Source organism: Nyctereutes procyonoides, unplaced genomic scaffold (genome assembly GCF_905146905.1).
Source record: "Nyctereutes procyonoides isolate TBG_1078 unplaced genomic scaffold, NYPRO_anot_genome, whole genome shotgun sequence".
NCBI lineage: Eukaryota > Metazoa > Chordata > Mammalia > Carnivora > Canidae > Nyctereutes > Nyctereutes procyonoides.
Genome location: NW_026575151.1, coordinates 5,632,937 through 5,647,570, shown reverse-complemented (window position 1 = coordinate 5,647,570; position 14,634 = coordinate 5,632,937).

Sequence of the window (14,634 nt, the reverse complement as noted above, 5' to 3'; positions counted from 1 at the left end):
AAAGTAAGGTAGAACAATGTTCTTAATATTAACTCTAAACTCAGAAGCTATGGGATGCCTGGGTGGCTCAGTGGTTGAGCATCTGCCTTTGGCTCAGGGTGTGATCTCAGAGTCCTGGGATCGAGTTCCACATGGGGCTTCCTGCATGGAGCCTGCTTCTCCCTCTGCCTGTGTCTCTGCTTCTCTCTCTGTGTATTTCTCCTGAATTAATAAATGGAATCTTAAAAAAAAAAAAAAAACACTCAGAAGCTAGAAAAGAAAAGTGGGACACATTTGCCAATTTAAAGTTCATATTTAGAAAGGATACCATACCCAAGGACAAAGGATTGACTTTATGACATTATTTGCCACCCAGATGACAAAGAGTTGCCATTTGTAATACATAAACAACTTTCACAAGTTTACAGGTGAAAGGACTAACCATATAGCAACAAAAAATGGGCAGAAATAAGAATATCTGTTTATAGAGAAGCCTATTCAAATAGTCAACAAACAAATTTATGCTTAAATTCACTGGCAGAGAGGAAGATACAAGTTAGAGTAAACATGAGCTATCCATTACACCTATCCCAATGACAAAAGTTTAGGAAGTGAAACCCAGTGCTACTGAGCATTTGGGGAAAAGTTTCTTTTCTACATTGTTTTAACTGTGAATCATGATATCTTTTAGGAAAATCATTATTAAGAAGACAAGGTATCATGTTTTCAACATTCATTCTTGGAATCTCTCTCACATAAATAAAAGCACCTGTATGAAAGGATATGTGCTCACTTTTGTATTAACTCATTGTGTATTTAGCCATAGTTAAAAACCAAGGAAGCGACTATCAATGGGGAAACTTGAATTTTCACACCCACACCATGAATGTTACTTAGCTTGTGTTGAATTTAAAGCTCTATTAGTTGATCTGAAGAAATTTCCACATTCATATGGAATGAAAAAAAACCATGATGCAATCTCATTTTTGTTTGTAAAGCCATAACCTTTATGCTTCTGTACCAGTGTGTATGCATGAATATATATGTAGGTATATGTGCATTTATACATGTTTATATATGATTAAATGTACATGGAGAAAAATACAGGTGGACATATTCTAAGTTTTTAACATAGGTTATTTCAAAACAGGCCTAAGTGGGATGTAATGTGTGATGAGAGAAGGAAAAGAGGTGGAAAAGGAGGAGGAAGCGAAAATCAAAAATATAAAAGATTGTATTTTTACAAAGTGCTTGTGGCATTCAGCAAGATTACTTCCACTGTAGTTAGCAGACAGCTCTGACTTAACTGGCTTACACAATGACTATATGTATTCTTTTCTATAACAAGAAGTGTTGAAGTAGTGTAGACCCAGTTTGATTAATTCCTGGGATAAATTATGTTATCAAGAACACAGATACTTGTTGTCTTTATAATCTGTCATCCCCAGGATGTTGGCTATGTTCTTGTCTACCTCTCCCCAAAACTCCAGGCATCACAGGTAGTCACAGTTATATCCATGCTTTATGTTTATTTTTAGAAATGAAGAAACCTATTCGGGAAGACTGCCGCAACATCAACGGCCAGCAGGAGCTATGGAATGTCCAGTACTGGTTTTATTGACCAGATTTACCCTTAGGCTTTGGATGGGAACCTTGTTTCTGAAGGCTGGGCATCTGAATAAAACTGTTTCTATTTGCAAGGAAGCAGAGAGAAATGACTGTAAGGCAAGCACTAGTGCCTGCTACATATGACTTAGGCCAATATATATTGATATAGAAATATACGTATATATAGAATATACGTATTGATATAGAAATATACAATACAAATATATTGTATGAAGATATTTATACAATAAAATTTCAAAAAGAAAGCATATGAAAAAAATCATAGCAGCTGTTCAATGTGTAATTTTAGAAGTGCAGTACAAGGGCCTCTTTTTAGAGCTTTCAACCCAAATGGAAGAAATTTGCTAGAGAGCATGTAACTCCACCACTGTGAGAAATAATACTACAATGTTTTTGTGTCACTTAAGTATTTAAGAGGTTAACCTTTTGCTCCACCCTTAAGCAAGCCATTAATCTTCAAACAATACAGATGGTTTTCTTTCCTTTGTTTCCCCCTTTTTAAATTTGCTTAAGGAAAGCCTGGTAGAGTCTCATCCATCCCTATGCAATATGTAGGATTATGCTTCATGAACCTATTGTGTTGACTTTTAAGATAAGAGCTCTTAAGGATTTTTTAAACCATCAAGCAGTATCCATCAGAACAAATAAATGAAAGATTGCTCTATTCTTTTCAGGGAGGATACATTCTGTGACCTATCTTTTCTGTGACCTACAAGGCTTTAGGAGAAGAGCTTCCAGAGTTTTATTGGCAATGCCACTATTAGAAGGACTTCCCTCTCTCTTCCAAGCTCTTTGGGGGTCAGTCTTAAAGAGAGCATTAAGCGAATGGCTAATGGAATTAAGGGTATAATAATAGAAGGATATAGTGAGACAATTGTATTAACAAGAAATAAATCATGTTGAATGTAAGGTAAGTGTTTTTTAATTGATTGATGGGAAGGATGCTCTACAGGTTTTGTCGGGGACTAACAGCCATTTACCTCCTCATCTATAGTAAAAAGCCAAAATGCAGAAGAAAAGATAAGAAAATTATGCAGTGGGAAGATAAATTATTCAGAGAAGATGGCCATTTTTGTGCTGACATCACTAATGTGAAAAGGCATTAAATCTTTGACACTAGCTTCATTCCTTAGGAGCTGTGGGGCTAAAGCAACATTTTGTAGACATAAAAACTGAAATGTCTACTCCTAAAGCTTTCCTCTGTGCCATGATCAGCTTCCAAGGTGACTGGATACCTGAAGAAATAGCTGGCTCTGTGGTTTCCAAGCGGAATAACAATCATGCACTTTAAAAGTTTGTGCCTCTTGTCTATATTATCACAACAATCTAGCCGTTAATATTTTTCATCTAGCCAGCAAAGCTTACATGCCCTGATGTCAAGGATCTAAAGTTACATGGTGGGGGGCAGGGGACATTTTAAAGTACTATTGGATAGAGAAAAACTTGATGCTGAATTTCATAACTAAATGCTTCTTACTTTACTCTCACAGTTACAAACTCCACTCTTTGAGTTTGTCTCCTCTTATCCTACATAATCCTCTTTCTCTGTAGCCATTCCTACTACTTCGTTACTAGGACAGCCCATGTCAGACCAGCAATAATTTAGAGACTTCTTACTGTAAGTCAGATGGGAAGGAGAGTGGGTAAATTCAATCTGTGTGTGGGCAGGGGCTATGCTTCTTTAAGAGTTATTTTCAATCTTTCCCCGTTCCTTTCTCACCATTTTTCTGCTGCCTTTGGTTATTTTATTAACTAGGTTTATAAACTATAATCCAGGAAACTTTCTTCATAATGTTAGAAAACACACATAACACATAACAACAAAGAAACCTGACTTTTATCAATATCTCCAAATGTTGCCAATCTCTGGATTTTTATTTTATTTTCATTTTTAAAAAATATTTTATTTATTTATTCATGAGAGAGAGAGAGAGAGAGGAGAGAAAGAGAGAGAGGCAGAGGGAGAAGCAGGCTCCATACAGGGAGCCCGATGTGGGACTTGATCCCAGGTCTCCAAGATTACCCCCTGGGCCAAAGGCAGGTGCTAAACCACTGAGCCACCCAGGGATCCCAATCTCTAGATTTTTAGAGAACTTTATCCCTTGTAAATTATTTGGTCTTTTTTTTTTTTTTCTTTTTCTTTTTCTATTGTTGGGAGTAGGGCTGGCAATTACTGGATACCTGCTATGAGCCAGGCACCATATTAAGCATTTCACATATATTATTTTAAATTTATTCTCTACAACTATTCTTTGCAGTAACCATTAACATCATTTCACTGATAAGGAAATCATGGTTTAGAGGGATTAAGTACTTTCTCCAAGCTCACATTGCTAATTAGAGGTAAGGGATGATTTTGCAGTTGAGTACAAAGTTGAAGAACCTCTTGAGATTTTTTCCAAATATAATTGTCATATATTGGGTTCTCTGGAAATAGATATTAAGAAGTTTGAGGTGAAAAATATTTACTAGGGTGAAAAGAAAGAAGAGGAAGAAGGATGGGGCAGAGGAAGTAGTCAGACCTCAGTGTTAGCCCAACAACACTTTGACCAACCCAGTGAGGAACTTCTGAGCAAACATCCCATCTGAGCATCCTATAATGGGCTGAACCGGGCAGGCTTTTGTTCTCCCACCTTGCTCAGTCAGGCTGCTCCAGGAAGAACATGACCTCCTGAAAGGGGACTTGAAAAGCTCTAGGCAGAAACTGAGTAGGAGGCAGCAAGTCCTTCCTGGAAAGGGGTCTGAACATCACGTCTCTGTGTCTATAATACAAATAACTTCATAGTTTCTATAATGGACAGTACAAAATGGACTAATAGATTTTTTTGTCATTGTTTTTGATTGTGTTATCCAAAGGGATAGGGGATATATGATAGGTAAATTTGGATAAAAACACGAGCTTGGATTCTTTGTTAATAAGACTGCACTTCATTTTCTCCTAAAAGAGTTGGACAGTTTTACTGATTTTGTCTCCAAAGACCAATGATTGTTCTGACTATATCCCTCCTAATGTCTGTTTCTTTCTTTTTTTTTGCACCAGGAGCCCGACGTAGGATTCGATCCCGGGTCTCCAGGATCGCGCCCTGGGCCAAAGGCAGGCGCCAAACCACTGCACCACTCAGGGATCCCTGTCTGTTTCTTTCTATTGCAAAGATCAAGTTGACTGAATTTACCTTTGTTTGGCATCTCTTATTTTTCCACATTTTTTGAATACTCAATCTTCTTGGCTGGCTCAGTTCTCTCTATCTTATATATTTACTGATCTAAAAATTAGCCTATAGTTTTTGCTCAATTGTCTTTCATTCCTGTTACATATTTTAGCCAATAAGAACATTAATTTTAAAATATCTAGTGTGTTCTCCCTATGTGTAGTGGCCTGTGTATAAAATAAGCCTATTTATCTAGTTCTTTAGATACATTTCATTATGGATTTGTCTTCAATGTACCTTCTTGTTAATTTTCCTTCAGTCAACATTTTGACTAGGTTAACATGACAGGATCATCACAGTTCATCCTATTGATCTCTTTTGTGAAATAAGGCAGGACTCATACTTCAAGTTACAAGTTCTTCAAGGTTTACCAATTGCTCAATCTGAGATACTATTGATAATTACTTTTCAGAAATTTGATGTGTTACCGTAGCCCATTGTGAAAATAAAAACAGGAAATCTCATTTAAAGTGGAGTCTGGAAGCCCTCAAGGGGAGCTCTCAAGTGCATAGGGTTGCAGCCTGCATAACCAGCAGGAAGAAGGAAGGTAATTTTGTCGACAGGGAGGGCACTTTTACATAGAATTTACACTTGTCTTTAAGAAAGGGAAGGAAGATCACACTTCATCTTAGCAACAAGGCACTAACCACTGCTTCTTCTCCAATAAACTTTTGTCCAGAACAGCCATCCCATATTTTCTTCTAAAATGTAATAAAAGCTGACCTTCCCTTTGTCTCTTAAGGCTTGCCTATGGTTTGCCATAGCTTTCTTGTCCCGAATTGCAATTCCTTTGCTATTCCCAGATACACCCAATTTACTCAAATAAAATTGCCCTTTGTTCTGTTTAAAGTTAATACTATCAATCTATTTACTATTACTGATTTTGTGGTCAGTGTTCTCCTTGTCTAAAGCATCCACAGAGTTTACATAAAGTTTGCTCTCTTCCTGCCAGAGTTCTTTTAACACTAATAGTCACAATGCCTGTCTTGCTAATTCAACCTTCTTTCTTGAGAGTATGTAATGTACCTTCTCCCTTGTCTTGGAATACACTTGTGGTGGGAAGATTGGCAACTTCCTTGCCTCTCACAGCTCCATCATAACTAAATTCTGAATTAAATGAATGTAAACATCCTGATCCATTCCCAGGGTAACAAAAATGACCTTTATGACTAATGTAGTACTATATGATTATGGTAGGATTTAGGTAAACAAGGAAAGAAATTAAAGCTCTTGTACATAATAATGAGAAAACACTAATTCTAAAGGTAGAATGGACTTTTTGCTTGTAGAGGAAAGATTCGTTTCTGTTTGGGTTTAGACCATTGTTGTTTAACATTCATATTATTGACATTTTGGGCCAGATAATTTTTTATTGGTGAGTGAGGCTCTCCAGTACATTGTAGGATGTTTAGCATCATCTCTGGCCTCTACTTCTAGATGCCAACAGGACTCCCCCCTTTGTCCCCCAGCCAAGTGTGACAACCACAAATGTCTCCAGACATTGTCAAATATCAGATGTCCCTGAGGAACAAAATTGCCCCAGATTGAAAATCACTGACATAGACTATATTTCTCAGGGATGGTGGTTAGAAGAGAGAGAAAAAGAAAAGGTTGTAGAGTGATTTGTGAAAAGAACTTAGGGAAGGGAAGGGAGGCCCAAGTCTGGAGTAAGGTGCATTATCCATAGAGAATTTTCCTTCTCTCATAAAGGACTAAATCTTAAGGTACCATACATTTGGAAATTCAAGTAAATGTTCAAGTGTACTAGAACTTTAATCTGTACTTTTCCTACACTGTAATTATTTTCTGAAATTTCCTTAACATGTCAATAAAGTTATTTGCATTTCCCTGAACAGGTAGCACAGGTCTTGGAAACAGTGACTGCAAATATAAGAAGGGACTCATGGCTTCCATTAGGGAGGGAGCCCCAATCCAAAACCAGTCATCTATGGTCAAGGGAGGTTGCTCTTTGTATCATGCAAGTTTCTGTTGCAGGCATGTGGCTGAGCAGAAAGAGCAGCAGTTTCTGGAATAATTACAATATTACCTTAAATTTGTTGGGTGCTGGCTATGTGCTAGGCACCATATTAATTATCTTAGCTGTATCATTTCATTTATTTCTCAACCATATTTTGAGGAAGATACTGTTTTTAATCCCTCAATATTACAGAGAGAAAACAAGCTCAGAGATAGTAGCCACTGTGTCTTGTTACTTGGGCAAGATATGGTAGAACTGAGGTTTGAGGAGAGGCCACCTGGCACTACAGCCAATGATGTAGGCTCCTTTATAGAAGATGATGGAGTGGTGGTAGGCAGAACATCCCATGAGAGTCCATTATACTCAGATCTTTTGTACTAGGTTATACTAGGAAAAAAAGTCCTGCATTACCTCAAATACAATGATAAATTCCAAAGAGGTCTAGTTATTGAATACTTAAAAAAATTCATTACTAATGAAATTCATATGCATGTATTAGATATGATATCTTTGATTTTAAAAGCTAAATACAAGCATAGGTATTTGGTTATGTGTAGTTACCTTGTGTAAAATAGCATCTTAATATTATAATGGTAACTTTGATATGCTCATAACAAAAAGGGAAGAGGAAACCTGGAGAGAGAGAGGATGAAGACAGAGAGAATTTTTGTTCCCTTTGTTGGTCTTCAATGGGTTTCCCTCCTTTCTATTATCTTCCTTAGATGTTAAAAAAAAATCACGTAACTTACCTTCCAAGAACAGAAGGTGATCTGTCAGTTGGCTTTCAGCCATGGCATTTTAAGATCCTCTACCAATTGGTACCTGCCATTTCTGATATTGTCATTATCCTCTACCAGATAAAGTTCCTTGAGATATTACTTGCACCTTCCACATATGTTTCTAGTCTTAGCCATTTCTCTTCTCTTCCATTTTCTATATTCCATCACTGACACTTGCCTTCAAGATTGGACCTTGGACTGTAGTCCATGAATCCTTATTTTCTAGTGTCCTGAGGAGAGGTTAGGTCAACTCCTGAGAGTTGCAGTGGTGATAGGTATTGAATTTCAGCAGTGGGAGTGGTACTGTAGCCTTGGAAAATGTGCAAATGTTGTCAAACAGCAGAATTAGAAAAAGCATTAGGGAGGAAATAAGAGAAGAAGATGAAGAACAGAGAGGCCAGGGATCAAGTGAGAGACCAAAATGTGCTGTGGGCCCAGTTGTCATAAATGAAATTTATGATAGCACTATTTGATGTATAATTGAATATGGCATTAAGGTAGGCTATCTTCAATCTAACCCAAGGAACTTTAGCAATTTTTAAGACATAAAAAAGGGGCACCTGGGTGGCTCAGTGGTTGAGCGTCTGCCTCAGGCTCAGGTTGTGATCCTGGGGTCCTGGGATTGAGTCCCGCATCAGGCTCCCTGCAGGAAGCCTGCTTCTCCCTCTGCCTGTGTCTCTGCCTCTCTCTCTGTGTCTCTCATGAATAAGTAAAATCTTTTAAAAAAATAAAATATTAAAAAGATTTTCATTTTAAGATAAACTGGTCCTGCAGGCATGAATCTGTAGGACAATGTTAAAGCAAAACTTCTCAGGGCTATCAAAAGGCTTGAAATCTTTATGTCTATGATCCTGAAAATTATTTACTCAAGTTTTATTCAACTTCTGGTTTCTTTTTCTTCTAGGGGATCATTCATTATTATAGGTCAATCTTGTGGCAATCTGGTGATGTCTCAATATCTGTTGCACTAGATTGACCATAGCAGTTCCTAATTTTTCTGATCATTTCATAGTGTCATTCCCTGTGAATTTATTTAGCTTGGCTTTTTGTATATGTGCTGCTGAAGCGAGCACTAGCTTTTAAATAAGGATTTCAGGCTGTCAGTACAATTTTGCCCTGGGCAGGCTCTGAGGTAATATTTTTAGTTTTCCTTTGAGATGACTCTTTTTACGTCTTCTGAGATACTACTGATTTACATAATCATTTATTGTCTAGAAGTCTTGATTTGTTGCACATAATATTTCTACAGTCAATTCTAACCCCAAAGATTTTGCTTTTAGCAAAAGGAAGATTTGGTACAAAAAGTTGAATACAGATCGTGGCACTTTAAGCTTAAGTTGTGCTATGTTTTTTTGTTGTTTTTTTGTTTTTTTATGGAGTAACTATGTACAATCTTACAGGAATGTTTTAATATTTAATGCACAAGAGCTGTAGTTTTTCATGGGTAGATTGAAGCAGAATCTGAAGCATTAAAAATTAACCACAGAAAACTGAATCTTTCAAATGAAAGATAATATCTAGTGTTGAGTAGAGCTTTGTTTTGATTAATGCAAAGATGGGAGTGGAAGTGGGGAAAAGTTCCCTGAAACTTCATGTTTCCAAATGAGGTTTTGTGTCATCTAAAACCTGCAAGAGTCAGTTTATTGAGCTATGGCCTACAGAGTAAAGAAATTGGATTTATATGATCAGCTAGTAAATCTACTACCTGACTATTATAGCCAGAGAATTTATACATTTATTTTTTCCTTTACTACTACGTGGAGAATTCTGTGTGCTGGTTAGAATCATGGACTTCAGAGCTAGCCTGTGTAGGTTCAAGTCATACTAACTATATGGCCTTGGCTAAGTTTTTTCTCTGATTCAGTTTTTGAATCTTTTATACAAGGAGATGATGATAATAGTAATATTCCTAGGTAGTTGTGAAGCTTAAGTGTACTAATAAATTTAAAAGACTTAATCCCTGATGCAAAATAAAAGCTAAAAAATTGTACTTATTTGTTGTTGTTTGGCATCTAAATTTCACATTTGCGGGGCCGATTTTCTTTTGGCCATCTTAGCTTTCAGCCTGTTCTGTGGATTGGGATGGCCATGTGTCATTGACTCAATTTCATTGTTAGATTGACGAAGAACACGTCTTCTGTCATGAGTTCATAATATTGAAAGAACCAGATTTGCAAGTAGATATTACCTCACAGCTCACTGCTGAAGTCTTATTTTGTAGTTCACTTGTTTCTTAGATGCAAATACTATAGAAACCTATATGATGACCTATGTGATGGGGTCGTAGCTGACAACATCAATTAAAGAAAGAACTATTTTTAAATGTGGGAAAGAAATAAAAGTCTTTTTGAAGCCTAAGATAAGTCAGCCAGATAAAGCTTATAGAAACAGAGGAGTGCCAAAAAATGTTTAAACATGGCTAGATTATTTCAACAATGAAATCTTAGTTGCAGTGAATATTTACCGAACTCTGGTTGAGAGAGTTTAAAGTCTTAACCACAATGCACAGCACATAAAAACCACTTTCTTTCCATATTTGTTGTTAATATGGATTTAATAATGATATGGGAGAGTTTGGTTCTTGTCTCACGGAGTCGAAGACTGAATCTCGCAGACACAGGAGAGTGAGTAAAGTGATGGAAGTTTATTAAGCAAAGATACAGAGAGAGCTTTCAGGAGTGAGGGGGTCCCGACAGGGTTGCCACTGAGGGCTTGTAAGGTTGGTCTTTTATTGAGAGCCTAATCAGGGAACCTAAATCCTTTTAACATTATCTATCGACATCACCATTTAGTAAGGACTATTGATAACATCTTTAATGGCTTACTTCTTCTTTGGAGTCTGGTTATTCTTTGTTGGTCACAGATGATTGTCATAAAAAGATACTCTTCCGGCCCACACCTAGGGCAGGGTGGTCTGGCTTGTTCCTTTATCTCTGGTTTCCTTATACTTCAGCATTTTTGGGATTTTTGTGAGCCTGCTTCCATGGCCCCCTACCTAGCCCTGCATAGCCCTGTTTGTCCCTCACTCAATAATACTTACTGTATACAGTTTTTGTGAGGATTAAATCAGGAAAAATATATAAAGCACCCAATACATGGTAAACCTTCAGTAGATATTATAGCACAAGAAGAGAAAGGGAAGGGGAAAGAATATCTACTGAAGGTTTACCATGCGTTGGGTGCTTCATATGTTTTTCCTGATTTAATCCTTACAAAAATTGTATACAGTAAGTATTATTATATCCATTTTATAAGTGAGCTGAAGACAGACGCTGAAATGACTGAGCCACCCAGGCACCCCTCATCAGTCTTATATAACACCCAGTGCTCATTACATCAGTGTCCTCCTTAATGTCTATCACACTGTTAACCCATCCCCTCACCCTCCTCCCCTCCAGCAACCCTCAGTTTGGTTCCCATAGTTAAGAGTCTCTTATGGTTGGTTCCCTCTCTGATTGTGTCTTGTTTTATTTTTCCCTCCCTTCTTCTATGTCCTTCTGTTTTGTTTCTTAAATTCCACATATGAGTGAGATCATAGGATATTTGTCTTTGACTGATTTATTTCACTAAGAGTAATATCCTCTTTCCATCTACATCGTTACAAATGGCAAAATTTCATTTTTTTGATGGCCGAATAATATTCTATTGTATATATATATCCCACATCTTCTTTATCAATTCATCTGTTGATGGACATCTGGGCTCTTTCCATAGTTTGGCTATTGTGGACATTGCTGCTATGAACATTAGGTGCCCCTTTGGATCACTACATTTGCAAATACCTAGTAGTGCAATTGCTGGATCATAGGGTAGCTCTATTTTTAACTTTCTAAGGAAACTCCATACTGTTTTCCAGAGTGGCTGCACCAGCTTGCATTCTTACCAGCAGTGTAAGAGGCTTGTCAAACTCAACACCCAAAGAACAAATAATCCAGTCAGGAAATGGGCAGAAGACTTAATGTTAATTTTTAAATTTGAATTTGATTTACCAAAGACTAGATCTGAGTATCATTAAGAAACTTATTCCATCAGTAACTATGTGCTTGATTTCTTCAATGTACCAAACATCTTAAAATAAATTTCTATGAAAATGTTGAAATTCAGGAAGTTATTTTTAAAAAATTCTCAAAGCGGATTCACTATTGACAATGAAGCAAAAACCATTTCATCATCTGTTTTTTAAAAGATTAATATTTTGAATAGTGACAAGACTTGAAAATGGTGACTTCACTGTTTGATCAAGGTTTCCTGGTATATAAAAAGATGACATTGTATCCACTTTAAAAAATGCATGTATAATACATTTTAAGAAGATTTTTACAATTCCTTTCTTCAGAAATCTAAATGAGATTTATGTGTACTTTTCTAAGTGCTAGGAAATTTGGATCTAAAAGTACAAACAACCAACCAAAGTCTGTTGGAAACTTTTCCTATGTGTAAGTAATTGATCTGTGAGAGTCCTGGCGCACCAACTGATCCCATGATGAATCTTCAACACAGTTGGCTTGCTCTGTTCCCCCCAGTTGACATAGAATTATCTGAATTATAAGTATTGTTTCTGAATACTTACTCTAGTCTGTTGTATATATTAGTTCTTTTCATAAGTCAAGTTGTTTAAATTCACAGCAACATTATAGGTATTTTACAGATGAGGAAGCTCAGACCCCAAGATTGTAAATACCTTCAAAGGGTTCTAGAAGTAGCAAGTGGCAGAGCTGGAATTCTGCCCCAGGTAGGCTTCAATATGGATGTTATGATTTGCTCCTTCAGTATTTAGCCTCTGAACAAGTCGGGTGTTCACCTTAACCCCACACGCAGCATTTCAGGGAACTTACACCCACCATGTGGACCCTCTCTGATGACATCTGAAAAGAAGCAGAACTCCCTGCCTCCCAAGGGTCTGCTGTGTGTCTGCTGGCATCACCTGGGCTTGTTGACAAGTTCATTCTTAAAGCAAGATGTAGTTGCTTTCTTCTTCAGCAAGGTTTATACCTCAGCCTGCCCTCATTAAACCTCCCCTTTCTCTTTTTCGCTTCCTTTTGCTCTTCTTAGGGTTTTGTGGGTGATTAACTACTTGACTTCTCTGAAGACAGCAGATTTGCTACTGACAAAGTGGTTGGCTGCCTAGAAAAAAACCTCCCTGATGCTATGTTTAATTGACCATTCTCTTCCTTGTTTTATTTTTATAAATTGAGAGCACAGTAGTGATGGAGCAGCAGGACGACAATAAGGAGGGGACATTTCAGCCACCTCAATAATGGCCCTGCTACTTTCCTCCGCCATCAACTCCTTCCCGCTGCTCTCTCAGGGAAGCAGCAGGCCTGGGGGTTTCAGCCTGGGAGGGAGCTGCAGAATGAGGTTTCACGCTGAGGGTGAGGATTAAGCTCTGAGTGGCATTCCTGTGGAGGGTTTAAATGGCGCCAATTTGGGATGGATTTGTCCTGGAGGTCTGCTGAATTCTACCCTCTCAGTGAACACTAGTGATTACCCCTGAGTGCCCCCAGAGGCAGCTTCCCACATGTCAAATACCTATGGCTCCATCTAGGAGCTCCTTGCTGTCCGTTCTTTTTTTTTTATCAGGGGCAATTCACTCTGCCTCCTTGAGCCCTTCATCTTCCCAGGCCACTTATGCGACTTGTGCTCGTGGTCTCAGATTCACACTGAAATGCTTTGAAAATGCAAGGAAAACACCAGTTTAACCCAGCGGGTAGGGAAAATCACTTTGACATCTTTTGACTTAAAAGCTACTATAAGAACTTAAGTCATTGTTATTCCCAAGGCTTAAAACAACCTCATTGCCACCATGCTAGGTAAAAGGTGTTCAGGCTCCCAGCATGGCTTGGCTGACACCAGTCAGAGCCATGTCCATGTGGGGAAGCACTGTGATGGACCAGGTCCTGGTGCGGTATCCCAGCCTCACTTGCTTGATAATTGTCAGGTGCCACTTTTCTCATACCATAAACAGAAAGCTCCTTATTTAAGTTTTCTTTGAAAGAGAGAACTTGGGGATTATCTATTGTTCCAAATCCCACCCCTCACCCCTGCCATAAGTAAAAAACAGATGGGATCCAAATTATGTTTTAGATTATCATCTCTGGTATTTAAGCAGTTTGTGCAAAAATGCTGGAAACAGATCCCCGTGGATGTTTTTGGCTCTGAGAATGTTTCTATAGGCAATCGTTGATTATCTTCTCATTAAAGACAGTGGTGGCTTTTTGTTCCATTTACTCCCAGAAGTCAGAGAGGCAGCAGAAATGGAGTAGAGACTCTTGGGAGATGAATGTAAGGACACAGAACTCTTGCCCTCTGCATTTATTCTATTTACAGCAATAGATTCCTCACAGACCCTTCCAATGAGAATGAGACTGGAGCAATAATAGGGGATAAATGGTGTTTTTATGAGGAAAGGTCAAAGAATATAGAGAAGAAAGAAATCAGGAGTTAATTTTTTTTTTAACTACATCAATCATTGTTTTAGAGAAGTTAAGCCTGAAAAATTTGTAACAGGAGAATTAAATAGAAATAGCATTCATTCATTTGCAAAACGGGCATTTATTGAATGTCCCTCTGTGTGCCAGGCTGTAGAATAGATGAAAAGATTCAATCTTTGATCTCAAAGAATATGCATTTTATACATATTTCATATATGTAATTTTTTGATGAACAAGGCTATTTAATTTTATTTTTAATTATTTTTTATTGAAGAATAATTAACATACAGTGCTATATTACTTTCAGGTGCACAATATGGCGACTCAACAATTCTATACATGACTCCCTGCTTATCATAAGTGCACTCTTAATCCTCTTCACTTATTTCACCCATCCCCCCACCTACCTTTCCTCTGACATCCACGGGTTTGTTCTCTATATTCAAGAGTCTGATTTTTTGGTTGGTCTTTTTTCTTTGTTTTGTTTCTTAAATTCCACATATGAATGAAATCATATGGTATTTACCTTTCTTTGACTGAGTTGTTTCACTTAGCATAATACTCTCTGGATTCATCCATGTTGTTGCAAATGGCAAGATTTCATTCTTTTTCATTGCTGAGTATATTCC